Consider the following 14,269-nt stretch of genomic DNA (forward strand, 5'->3'; position numbering starts at 1 on the left):
CTCATTCTCTCTCCATCTCTTTGTCTCTTTCTCCTTCTCCCTGTTTCTCCCTCTGTCTTTCCCCCTCCCTTCCCAGTCTCTCTCTAGGCCCCTCTTTCTCTCTCATATACTCTCTTTCTCAAACACTCCCCCCCCCCCCACACACACCCTCCAGGTTCATATTGGTCCCATGCAAACACAACATACCCCAAGTACGTAGTCATCCCAAACACTTGTAGTGGCAACACAACACAGCCTCTGGGCCTCTGCACACACCTGTTATGGTCGCACACACCCTCCTGCGAACACTCACTTACAGTGGTACTTCCCCTACTGACCTCCCGGGCCTCAGAGGAACCCCCAGCTCCCGGTGCAGCTTCTGCTCCAACTCTCTCGCTTTCTCTGCCTGAGTGAGCACTTAGTGTCCCTCCTCTGAGCATGCGCAACCCTCCTCCCTCCCCCCCTCCCCCTAACCCCTTCCCCACCAGCCTTTCCCTCTATTCCTTTTATTAAACAAACAGGAGATCCTGAAATCTGGAGCTTGTGCAAAAAGAACCGTGAGGAGGGAGAGAGAGATGATGGAGGAGGAATAATTGCAATCAACCACCCACCTCCGTCATATTCCAGAGAAACCCCTCTCTCTCTCCCTCTCTCTCTCCCTCTCTCTCTCTCTCTCTCTCTCTCTCTCTCTCTCTCTCTCTCTCTCTCTCGATCTAGTCACACACACACACACACACACACATACTCTCACACTTGCACACTTGCACACACACGGGATATGTATTGGGTGAAGACTGTGTCTCTGACCAGCAATCTGAATGGATCTTGCTACTCTTAGCCGGACAGCTGTGTAAGGGAACCCGGAGCAGCAGGGAGCAGGAGGGATCCGCAGCTGGAGATTGGAGGTGAGCACCCGGCACAATGAGCCAAGCCAAACCGGTCACCGGCCGCACTCTCTCGGGATTCCGCGGCGGCAGCGCGTTTTCCGGGCAGCTGGCAGTGGGAGTGTGCATGCCCAGCTGGGAGGGTAGTAGGTGCGGGAGGGAGAAAGGTGGCAAGCCCAGAGGGTACTGCTCTTAAGATAGAAAGAGGCGATGGGCAAGGAGACTCATCCTTGTAATGTGAGGGAGGAGAGAAAAAATGCTATTTGCTTTCTGAAATGTGTCAGCTTGACAGGGATAACTGTGGGGTTTCCTTTCCTAAGACGCCCATAAAGTTTTTCCCCCTCTCTTTTGGGGAAATTTGCAAACAAAGGGGGCTTGTTGTCTTCACTTTTCCGTCCCAACTCTGCCTTTCTTACCCACGCAGGAGGCTGGATTCGTTTGGGATCTGTAGTGTGTAATGCGTGAATGTGTGAGAGCTGAAAATCCGTGGATGTGGGTGCTGGTGTATGTGCCTCTATGTATGCGTGTGAATGTGTGCACGCGCAGCCTCGGGCACACTCGTGTGCGCGCTGCTCCAGGTAGACGTATGATGTCCGCCACTCTCTCGCCAGCCTGGGTGGGGAGACCCAGTTTCTCCCGGGAACCCCGCGGGACAAGTGGCTAGCTCTGATTTTCCTCCTGCCCTGGCATCTCCCCAACTTCCCGCCCCCTTCTGCAGCGCTTGCTGCTGCCAGTCCAAGCGCGCGTGCCCGGGGCTGCACAGGGCTGGGCGGACATCCCAGAGGGGTCGCGGAGGGTGTTGTTTCTCCCTCCCTGCTCCTGTCAGAGGCGACAGGGGTGAGGCGCGGGTCAGCTGCGGGTATGAAAGATGACTTGTGGAAAAGCTTGTTTCGATCGACTCCTTGTAGAGCTAGGCTCCTGGATCTCCCATAGGGAGAGGTGTGCGGCTGCCACTGCTGCTGCTGCTACTGCTGTCTCTGCTGCCGCAGCCCTGGCCACTACTGCGCAGGATGTGGCTTTATTTCTGCTTCAGGGTTTGTGACACTCACACGTTAGGAATATATTGAAGGAGGATTCTGGGTCTCTCTCTGTCTCTCTGTCTCTCTCTCTTTTTTCCTCCTTTTTTCTTTGTGGATGAACCAGTTCCCCTTCAACCTCCCTTCTCAGCTCCTGCTGTTTGGTTGATAAGCACCTATCTTCTAGGCATCTATTCAAGGGGAAGGGATCAGGATAATAGTCCCCTAACATTTAACAGCCACTTGGAAAGAGGGAGGGAGGGAGGGAGGGAGAGAGAGAGAGAGAGAGAGAGAGAGAGAGAGAGAGAGAGAGAGAGAGAGAGAGAGAGAGAGAGAGAGAGAGAGAGAGAGAGAGGGGATAGATGCATATCTGCCATGGTATGAAAGAAGGTCCAGAGGCAATACCCATTTTCAAACGGTAGAAATTGGGTCAGTGTGTGAAGAGAGCACATTCCAGGACTGGGACAATGGGGAGAAGCTGCCTGGCAGAAGGAAGAAGATGGGTCATTTCAATAACGTAGGAGGCTGAGCTTGTGAATGGAGGCCAGGAAAAAAAGAGAGGCAAAGGAGGGGAGTCATCATATTGAATGTTTCTATTTCTTTGATTGTGCAGTTTTTGAGATGGATTTAAATGATCATACTTGGACTATACAGTACTTCTTATTGACCTTTGTTTAGCCAATCAAACCGCAGTACCTATCACTTAATAAACTTGTTCCATACTCTCAATAAGAACTTCAATTTTGTTGGGTCAAAAGGTTTGTGTGGGTAGATTGAAGAGGATGGTAGGACACAAACATTTTTTCATCCTAAAAATGATATTTATAAAAAAATGAGATTGTTGGAAAATCTAAGGGCTAAGACAACTTGAGATCAGATAGCTTATTCAGACCAGGAGTTGAGAGCTGGTGCTTGCACAGGAGGTGTTTGACAGAGGAAATCCCTATTCCCTAGAGGAGGAAACCCTTTCCATTATTTCATGACTTCCCTTGAGGAGGAGTTGATGATCATGATACTGATGAAGAGAAGGGAAGGATGAGAATAAAGATCATTCTCATATGAAAAGAATCCTGATTGAAAAAGCACTGTGTGTGTGTGTGTGTGTGTGTGTGTGTGTGTGTGTGAGAGAGAGAGAGAGAGAGAGAGAGAGAGAGAGAGAGAGAGAGAGAGAGAGAGAGGGAGGTTAGCACAGTCTGTCAAAAATAACTGACTGTCAAATAATTTCTCAGGAATCCACAAATACAGAAACTTAAAAGTATTTAGAAATAACTAGAGAACCTTTTTAGGGGGACTTTTGGTTTGAGATGGGCAGGAGGGAAGATTTAAAAATAATCACCAACATATGTCCATTTTTATTTTTCTTGAGTATTTTCATATTTTTCTTGCCAGGTTTGGCAAGAAAAGATCAAGATTATTTCTGTGTTTTTTTTTTTAAATCCTGCAGGCTGTTTTTCTCTACTATTCAACATATCTTTTCCTACTACATCTGTCATTTAAGTTTTCATCCTTCCTAGCCAACAAGTACTTATTGAGTGTATATCATGTGCCTGGAATTGTGCTAGGCTTCATGAGGATCTCTAGTTTCAAAGTATTTGCAAATTAGTGGTAGAGATGAGATTCACACACCTGAAACCTTCAGGAAGCAATGCAGGGCAATGCATAAGGGAAAACAAAATTGTGTAATGTATGATGTACTGGAAATTTATTTCAGAGAATATTCAGAAGAATTCTGGGATGATATAGAACTTAAATTGAGTTTAAACACTTCTAATTCAATAAGAATCTATTAATTGACTAATATATCTAACCAAAGCAATATGCTAGGCATTGGGGTGGGGGTATACAAAGACAGTCCATAATTACCCTTTCTAATAGAGGGGACAGAATGAACAAAATCAAGAATAGTCATACTTTATGTGGGGAATAATTAAGATATTGACATGACTGGCACAGAAGTAGTCTTGATAAACAAAATAAGGTTACATTGCAGAGTTTAAGGGGGAGAGGGCACATTATGAAGGATCTTAAACACTAAAATGATTTGGGGTTTGATTTTTTATGCAATGGAGAGTTATTATTTGTTTTAAACAGTAGTGACATGGTAAAAATAGAATTTCAGAAAGATTTGTATGCTAACAATAATATATAGACTGGATGAAAGTTGAGAAGAAACCAGACATAAATGGAGCCTGCTTGCAGGAATCTGAGAATGAAGTGATAATAACCTGAATTTTGGGATCAGAGATATAGACCTGGAAAGGACCTATGAGGTCTGCTTATCTAAATCCTTCATTTTTCAAATAAGGCCTAAAGGAATTAAATGACTTACTTGCCCAAGGTCACAAAAGTAATATATCAAAATCAGGATTTGAACTGAGGTCTTCTGACTTCAGAACCAATATTCTCCCCACTGTATTGCATTACTTCTGGGAAGCAAAGCTGAATTGGTGAAAGTGATAAAATGATAAAAAAAAAATAGGAATGGAAAGGACATAGCAAAAAAACTGGTGGATCTTGGTGACACATTGAATATTGGGAATAAAAGAGAGCAAAAACTAACCTAGGATGTCTGTCTGGGTGTCTAAGAAAAACAGTAGAATATGTGTTTATTCACTGACCAATTATTGAGGATGTATAAATTATATGTACATATTATATGTATAAATTACTTTGATCAATGATATGAAAATAATTAAATCATGATCCTTCTCTTCTTGAACCTTACATTCTAGAAGGAACACTATGATAAACATGCAATAAATACATTAACTATGGTTTGTTAAAGAATATAAAAGTGTGAGAGATAAAGTGCTATGTGATGTCAGAAACTACCTGAAGGAATCAGGAAGTCTTCCTGTAGTGTTCGGATTTTCAGTTGGATTTGGAAAGAAAATTAAATTTTCAAAATTTTCTACGGGAAGGACAAATTTCCAGGTAATCTTTAGAAATGATCATATTTAGGAAGCAAGATTATTTTTATGATAAAAATTCTGAATTTAGTTTTGAGCATGCTCAATTTGAGTTGATTGTGAGACATCTCATTAGCTATAGGCTGAAGACAGTTGAAGATGCAATAGCTAGAAGGCTAAACATTAGATAACTGATCAGGTCTAGACTGGAAACCATAAAGTGACAGTAGTTAAGTAAGGGATAGTGGATGAGCTCATTAAAGATGAAAGTGGTGGTATTGCAAAGGTGAAGCAAAGAGGACCAAAGACTGAACTTCAGTGGATGCCAAGAAGTTAAAGGAAAAAAAAGAGTAGTGTCAGGAAAAATAGTCAATGAAGTAGAATAATTGGAATAATATAATGACATGAGAAAATATGAGAGAATTTCAGTGAGGTGTGAGGTGTTGTTCTCACAGTGTGGTGGATAATCGACCATGTTAAATCCTTCAAGTTAAATCACTATTTGCAAAATCATGAAGAATGAGAATAAAGAAGAGGTTTTTGGATGTGCCAAGAAAAGTCTTATTGATGATTTCAAGCAATTTCATTTGAATGGTGGGATCATAGATAGAACCTCAGAGATCTTCTGACCCAATTCTCGCATTTGTAAAATAAGGGAATTTGGACTCAGTTGTGCACTATACTGGCCATCAGAGCCATACAAAGATCTAGAAGTGGTGATCCCTGCCCTCTGAGAGCTTACAGTCTAGAATAAACACCATCTAATTCTCTCTCAAGTCTTAGGCACTAACATTAAGCTTACTATTTAAGAATCATTATTAGTTCTTTCAAGCCATGAGAGTATGTATCAGACTAATTTAGCTGACATAGCTCAAATGTGATCTGATCCATTTTACAACTGATTGAGAATCCCTTCTGCACCATCCCTAACAAAAGTGTTCATGCAGAATTTGTCTGAAAATTTCAAGGAAAGGGAGACACACTACCTCTCTAGGAAGTTCTTTTCACTTTTCTTCTTGTTCAGTTGTTTTCATTCATGTCCAACTCCTCCTGACCCAAGAAAACATTTGGGGTTTTCTAAGCAAAGATACTTCTCCAGCTTATGTTACAGATGAGGAAACTAAGGCCAATAGGGTTAAGTGACTAGCCCAGGGTCACATAGCTAGTAAGTGTCTAAGGCTATATTTGAATTTAGGAAAATGTCTTCCTGACTCCTGGCCCAGTGCCACTCTATCCACTGCACCACCTAGCTGCCTCATAGGTCTATTTGCTGTTTTTTTTTTTTTGTCTTGTTTTGTTTCAGTTTTGTTGCCTCTCTTTAGTTGAAGATCTTTAGTTTAAAGCTAGAAGCAAGAAGAACAAGTCAAATATGCCTCTTATCCATTGAAAGCTTTTCAAATACTTAGAGACTATTATTATGTCTCAACTTGCAGTGTATTTATTGCAGTGATATTTCTATGCACTAAATGTCTCCTTCTTGACTTGAATGACTGAATAGTCTTCTATAAAGTCTTCTATAAAGCCCATGTCTTAGGCAACCAAATAAGACTTGCATCTCAGTAAGGATAAACTCACTTTGTCAATTTATGATATCAGTGGTTGTAAATGTAAGGCTTTGCCTTCCCTTAGAATACTCTAGAAATGTATTTTCATATTTTAGATTTTACTTTTGACCATTTTCAAATTGTCATATCCTGGGATTGTGTTTTTCTAAATAAAAAGGTAAAGCTACTTTGTGGGTGGGGAGGAGAATCTGGAGCCTGAAAAAAAATATTTTCTAAAAATGGGCCAAATGCATCAGCCTCACAGTAGAATTTAGTCTGTATCTACACCCGCAAAATAAATTGAATTATTAAGGCAAATATCTGGATTATCAATTTTGGAGACAGAGGCTGAAGATGGATGAATGGAAGAATATCTGAGGTGACAAATATAGGAACAGGACTGTACAACTTCCTCAGTAGTGCCATCAACCTTAAACACTGGGAAAGTACGCAAATGCTTATATAGCAGGATCTCAGGGATGACAGGAAGACCAGGGCTCAGAAAAAAACAAAGTTTAGTCTTCTTCTGAGTCCTACCACTCCTACTGATTTTTTACCCAAGATTCATTCCTTTAGCTTCAAAATTTAATCTCCTATTCATATAGGAATTGGCCCATGGAGGGGAAACACTCCAAATTTTAATCAATTTCTCATCCTATAGTATGAATGAGTTTAAGATCCTATCCTGAGGTGAGAAAATACAGAATATGGCTACTTATGGGGCTAGAAAAGTTAGAGAATTGGGAAATTAATGGGAAGCTCATAATCACTAAGGGCAGCTTAATGGCACAGTAATAGAGTGCTGCTGGCCTTGGAGTCAGGAAGACACCTCTTCTTGAATTCAAATCTGGCCTCAGGCACTTGCGAGCTGTGTGACCTTGGGCAAGTCACTTAACCCTGTTGGTCTCAGTTTCCTCATCTGTAACATGAGCTGAAGAAGGAAATGGCAGACCATTCCAGTATCTTTGCCTAGAAAACTCCAAATGGGATCACACAGAGTTGGAAACAACTGAGAACATATAGATAGAATCACCAAAGTCTTACTTCAGTTTTCCTAGGACCAATCCTATTGACAGCCAAGTGAAATAATGAATAATCTGCTGGATTTAGAAGCAGGAAGATCCAAGTTCATCTCCTTACTAGTTGTGTAACCATGGATATGTCACCTCACCTCACTGAGCCTCAATTTCCTTATCTCAAAAATGGAGATAATCATATCTGTAATGCCTAATGCTTTGGCTTACAAAGTGCCTACTTTCTCTAAGGGGACATTGAAATAAAAAGGCCCTAATGAAAATATTTGTGGAATGAATAAACCTACCACAACAGAGCATGATTCATAGGATCCTAGAAGCTGCTTCTGGAATTCTACTTTAGAATGTCTTATTGTCCTGGTAGAAGGCGTAGACCTTTGTCTAATGGATGAGATGATCCTTTCAAGGAAACCCAAGCCAGCTGATAAAATAGTTCCATTTTATACTCAACATGCCACAAATCTTTTTTTGTAAGTGGACCAGAAAGTCCACACGAAGTAGAAATGACACATAGATATCCTCTTCTCTAAAACTCAGATTTTTGCCATGAAACCCAATTTTAACTTAGGGAATGTGTAGTAAAAGAATCACAGGGTGATCTAGTTCAATGAACTGCCAGATTTTATTTTACCTCTAACAGTAAAGCAGCCCCACTCCATTATTAAGTTCTTTCATCAAATATTCACTTAGTTTGGCAGCAAGATAATAGTGTCCAGCCTCTTATAGAATAAGTAAAATTATAGAAGCAATCCAATAAAAAATGTCAAATGACTCAATATTTTAAAATAAAATAGATTCTTTAACTGAATCACCAGCATCTCTCTTATTAGACTCCTTGTCATGTAATATGTGCAAAGTTTTTTCTTTAAAGGGAGAAAAACCTAGGACTGTCAAACACAAGTATTTGGATCTTTAGAATGTCATGGGTCTTTAGAGGGACAGAAGAAAGAAGCAAATAACCAGTTTCATTTTTAATGGTGTAAATAAGCCTCCCAAAAACCTAGACCTAGAATGAATGGCTTAGTTAATTATTAATTTGAAGGGAAGATATTGACTTGTTCCAAAATCCTTCCTAGATATCCCTTACCTGAAGACAAATCAGATCCCTAATTACTTGAAAAGAGAGATTAGTTCAAGAAAAACTCAAACTAGGTTCTGGAATAGTTGAATGTTATGGCCAGAATCCTTCAGATGTTCCAGATTCAGAAGCTGGTATAAAAGAGGCCAAAAGCATTATTGACTAATTGATAAAGTATTAAAAGGATGATATTAAAGGTAAAAAAAAATGAAGGCCAAGCAAAGAAAGCTTGAGTGAAGAAAGTGAACATTTAAAATTCTATGTGAACAAAAATGGTAGAAGTTTTCAGAGTTTCTGAAGACTTTTTATACATTACCTTCTTTGATCTTTTTAAGTGGTTCCACTCATTCCTCCTAATTCTGTCCTTTTGGGTCAAATAGAAAAAAGTTTGATCTCTTGTCCATCTGGCAGCCCTTTAAATCCTTAAAGAAATTCTCAAATCCTTTTAAAGACTAATATTCTCCAGATTCACCATTGCCATTGAGGTCATGTGAAGTAGGTTCTACAAGAATTATTCCTATCTTAACAATTTGTAAATGGAGACTCAGGAGAGTCAAGTGATATGATCACAGAACTAGCAGGTGCCAGAAATAGAATTCAAACCTGAGGCTTTTTTGACTCCAGGTCTAACATCCTCTCTGCTTCAATATGTTGCCTATTGTGTGTTAAGGCACACACACAAATTAGTTCTGTTTTTACAGAGAAAAGAAAAACAAAAAAGTATTTATTCATTAAGCAATGTGCATTCAATTGTTATTTATTACTTGTTAGGTAATTAAGGCAAGGCACTGTTAGGTACCAAAATAAAGTAGCCACTTTTCTAAAAGGCCTTATCAGTAGATGAAGATTTGCCTTTCCTTCCCTTCTGTCTTTCTTTTTTGTCTTTTCTTTCTTTTTTCTCTCCTCCTTTATTCTTTCTTAAATTTCTGATTCATTTTAATAATGAAATCTGTGATTTCATCAGTCGTCTTCAGAATTGATCTGAAGTGGACTCATCCCAACTATGAAGTTAACTCTGTACATTTCATCATGCTAGTAGAATGTTCACTTTGATAGAGAGAAATGTATTTAAATATCTATATAGGAGTTAAAGACCACATTGATTTTTCCTTAAAAATATAATTCTCCCCTTCCCCACAAATGTGCTTTCAAAATTCAGTTTCATTCTTTTTTATTGCCTTTGGATTTTTTTTTAAAAATCAGTTATACAACAAGGTAACAATGTATTTAGTTTAAAGATACAAGTAAAATAAATACTTTGATCTTCACTAATTGGATCATAGCGTGTCAGCAAAAAAAAACAATCATGTAATTTTTCCCCGATAGCTTACTACATCCCACTCATGTTTTAAATCTATTATCTTTGGAGACATATACCCACATAATCAACAAGAGTGCTGAATTTGGAGTTATGAGAAATGGAATTGAACGTGGCCTTAAATACTTTGAAGCCCTGTAATGATGAGCAAGTCATTTAACCTCTCAGAAATTTGATTTTCTTTTTTATAAAATGAAGATGGTAATATCTGGCCCATCTATCTTATAGGAGGAAAAAGAATTCTTATTCAAACATTCACACCTTCCTATTCCCACCAAACACACACACAGACACACAGACACACAGACACACAGACACACACACACACACACACACACACACACACACACACCCTTCTTGTGCTTTAGTATACAAATGACAAATTGAGTTTTTAGAAAAGATGTAGTGAAAGTTTGACAATATCTAAAATCACTGTTGTGATTATTACAGTCACTTTAAAATTTTTTAAAGAATAAAGTCTATTATCTTCTTTGGACAATAAAATTAGACTCACAAGGGATATTAGAATGGAATTATATTGATCTGAGTGTTAGAACATGGCCAGCAAATGTGAGCTTTTCTCTCTCTGGCTCACAGTTTCCTCATATATACAATAAAGATTTGGACACAAGATTTTTTTTTAAACCCTTACCCTCAGACATGGAGTCAATACTGTGTATTGGTTCCAAGGCAGAAGAGTGGTAAGGGCTAGGCAATGGGGGTTAAGTGACTTGCCCAGGGTCACACAGCTGGGAAGTGTCTGATGCGAGATTTGAACCCAGGACCTCCCATTTCTAGGCCTGGCTCTCAATCCACTGAGCTATCCAGCTGCCCTGGACACAAGACTTTTAAAACCCCTTTTGACCCAAAATTCTACAATCTAACAAAATTATATTTCCTAACCTGACACTTCCATTATTCTTTTTAATTTTTCTGTATTCATTTATGTTTTGGAGAGATGGATACCATCTTAGAAGAATGTGGGGAGCTCCTACCTTCAGGATCATTTACCATTATAACCCTGTTATTTTACCTCTAGATATTTCCACAGATTTCCAGGAGTGCCTTGACTTCCCTCTTGATTGACCATGATTCATGGGGTATTTTCTACTATATTGAATTGATTCCAGCATCTATCGTGCTGATGGAGCTATGGTATTTCTCCCTTAAGTTTATTTTTGCTAATGCTGAAGCTTATTCCATTTCCTGATGTTCCGTCTTTAGATGTCACTCAATTATTTTGCAGCTGGGTTCATATTTAGTATATTATTCCCTTTCTTTGTTGCTGAGGTTGGTGTATTTGACCACTTCAGTTTTTTTTTTTACTTTCTTTGTGATTTTTAAAAACTGAAGCAATATGAGTGATCTGAGCAGCCCCAGTAGAAATTCCTGCAGTCTGGACACTTGGGTATTACAGAAGCTTCCTCTTTTACAAGCCCAAGTTACACATCTCAGTTTAATCATCTCTCAGGTCTCAGACCACTGACCAGGTTGTTTATTATCTCTCAGTTAATATCATTCAGTACTGCAACAATATGCAATTTCATCAGTGTGAGCATTCCTTCCAATGAGGATAATCACAATCTTTCTATGCAGTAGTTGGTCCTGCTGTAACACAAACTTTCATTACTGAACAGCTAACCTAGCTTCTTTCAGTGTGTTTAGGATGGTCTTTGGGCAGCAGCTGCTCAGTCCAGGGCCATTATTATTATGATAGCTACATCTTGTAGGGGGCAAAACATGAGCTTGGAATCAGGATAACCTGATTTTAAATCCAACCCCAGATGAATAAATCTGGACAAATCACTTAACTTCTGCCTGACTCAGTGTTCTCAACTATAAAATAGAGATATTAAAAGCACTAGATCTCTCCTAGATCTCACTAGATCATTCCTAGGACCAAATGAGAAAATATTTAGAAAAAGCACTTAGCACAGTGCCTGGCACAAAGTAGGGGCTTAAGAAACTCTTCTTCCCTTCTCTCCCTCCTTTAACATAGCAAAAGACTTTCTAACTGAATTGAACTTAGCATACTGGAATTCCACTCATATCGTCTCTGAGAACCCAGGGTCACTTCCATATAATGAGGAGAGGAGAAAGACTCTAATTTAGTTAACATTCTCATTGATAAACATCAACTCCCATATAGTTAGGCTGTTTCACACAACACTCAATCAAATGTTTTTCACAGAAGTTATCTATGTCAAGTTCTGAGCTATTACTCAAAGAAGAGAATATATATGTATATATTTCAATAGGCTCTCCAGGAGAATGAGGTCCTCTGAATCAAGATAGCAGGCATTTATCTAGCATTTCTAGGCTTATATAGCACTTTATATACTGATTTAATTCTTCCATCTTCACATTCTGTAAAGCAATAATGCCAGGTATTGCTTCTAACATCTCCAGCTATCCAGTTCTCACACTACTAGAAAGTAAGACCACATCCCTGGAACCTTTATGTGCTTTGATAGGCCAGATTTGACCATATCTTACTTGGTTCCAAGCCTCTATAATAACCCCTTGATAACTCTAGTCATGTCACAATGAATGCACATCTATCTATCCCTTAATCTTTTTCTTTAAAAAATATTATTTGTTTATTTGTAACCCAGGTAGCTTCCTCTCTCCTATCCCTGCACTAAAGAAGCCATCATTTGTCCAAAAATATAAATATATGTATAAATATATATAAACATACATATATGTATATATATATATAAATAACCATGTCTTGCTTGTTTCTATTTATCAGTTCTTTCTCTAGAAGAGGACATACACAAGTCATTCTTCAAACAATATTTCTGTGGCTGTATATAACGTTCTCTTGGTTCTGCTCATTTCATTTTTCATTATTTCATGTGGATCTTTCTGTGTTTTAAAATTTAACCTGCTTATCATTTCTTATGGTGTAATAGTATTCCATCACAATCACATGCCAAACTTGTTTAGCCATATCCCAATTGATGGGCATACCTTCAGTTTCCAGTTGTTTACCACCAGAAAGAGAGCTGCAATAAATATTTTAGAATATAGAAGTTCTTTTCCTTTTTTCCTGCTCACCTTAAAAATAAACCTAATAGTGGTATTGCTGGGTCAAAAGTATAAACAGTTTTCTAACACTTTGGCCATAATTCCAGCTTGTTCTCCAGAATGGTTGGACCAGTTCACAGTTCCACCAATGGTGTCCTAGGGTCCACATCTTTCCAAATCTCCCCTAATATTTGTCATTCTGCCCTTCTGTCATTTTAGCCAATCTAACAGGTATGTGATAATATCTCAGAGTTGTTTTGATTTGTATTCTATAATTAGTAATGATTGAGTGAATTTTCATATAGTTTTTAAGCTTTGGTTTCTTCATCCAAAGACTTTCTGTTCATACCATATTGGGGAATAGCTCATAATTTTATAATTTGAACGTTCTCTACTATCTTAGATATGAGACCTCTACCAGAGAGACTGTCTATAAAAGATCAGTTCTCTCTACTTTTGGGGGGATGAGGGGGGTCAGTAATTGTCTTACAGTGAAGTAGCTTAAGGACTGGAGCCATCTAGCATGCTTTTGTTGGTATTCCCAAGCAGTGTTTGGCATACAGAAAGTACTTAATAAATAATATTCCATCACCTTTCTCTCAGTCTATCACTGTATATCTGTCTTTGTTGCTGTGTCTCTCTCTGTGTCTCACTTCCTCTTTCTACCTCTCCCTTTCTTCTTCCTTCCAACCTTTTTTTTTCTCCACCATTTTACAAATGTAGAAACTGAGGTTCAGCAACATAAAATTGCTCTATTTGGTCTCTGTTCAGATTTAAGCAAGAACCCAGGTTCTAAGATTTACAGAGAAGCTAGTGCAAACTTGAACTTTATTACTATATGGAGCAGCAAACATGCAAAACCCAAAGCAACACACACACACACACACACACACACACACACACACACACACATGACAACCCAGACAGAGATTCTACCAGAAAGAATCAAGGTCACTCACATGGGGGATGTGTGTATAATGGAAAGATCTCAGTAGAAGTTTATACTCAGGGTGAGGAAAGTCATATCTTAAAGGGAGATTTGGTTGGGGCAGTCAATCAACACCAGATGTAGGAGGGCACATTCTTAATCAGATCCATATGTGGTAGAGAAATTCTCCTGGGATAATTATTGACACCCAACTCAGGTAAAGGAATTTCCTAATAGGCGCCAAAAATTGAGTGAGGATCCAAGTTGGTAACATGGATGGCAGGAGGAAGTGTTAGTACACAGCCTCTGGAGTCTCCAGGGTCCTCATTCAATCAGGAGTGGAGGTTATTTGCAGAACCAGAATGAAATATATCAGTGCAGGGAGAACGTAGGTGCTGTCTCTTATTGCTGACATGTTTATGTTAATTAGGACCATTTTGCATAAGTAACCCCATATTGGAGTCTTATCTCTTATACCACAACATCAAATAATATATTTCAAAAATCACACTTATCACAGAAATGTTTTGCCCATAGGCACATAGT

The 14,269-nt window shown here is 39.0% G+C and overlaps 1 protein-coding gene across 1 annotated transcript in view; it reads left to right on the plus strand.

The window, feature by feature from the left end:
- Positions 1-503: 503 nt before the first annotated feature.
- The window catches only part of PLPPR1 (phospholipid phosphatase related 1), a 323,077-nt gene continuing 309,311 nt past the window's right edge, over positions 504-14,269 (plus strand). Inside the window, 1 exon segment of the mRNA XM_001366620.4 lies at positions 504-884. The gene's annotated coding sequence lies outside the window, so the exon portion shown is untranslated.

This window comes from Monodelphis domestica, chromosome 7 (assembly GCF_027887165.1).
Source record: "Monodelphis domestica isolate mMonDom1 chromosome 7, mMonDom1.pri, whole genome shotgun sequence".
Classification (NCBI taxonomy): Eukaryota; Metazoa; Chordata; class Mammalia; order Didelphimorphia; family Didelphidae; genus Monodelphis; species Monodelphis domestica.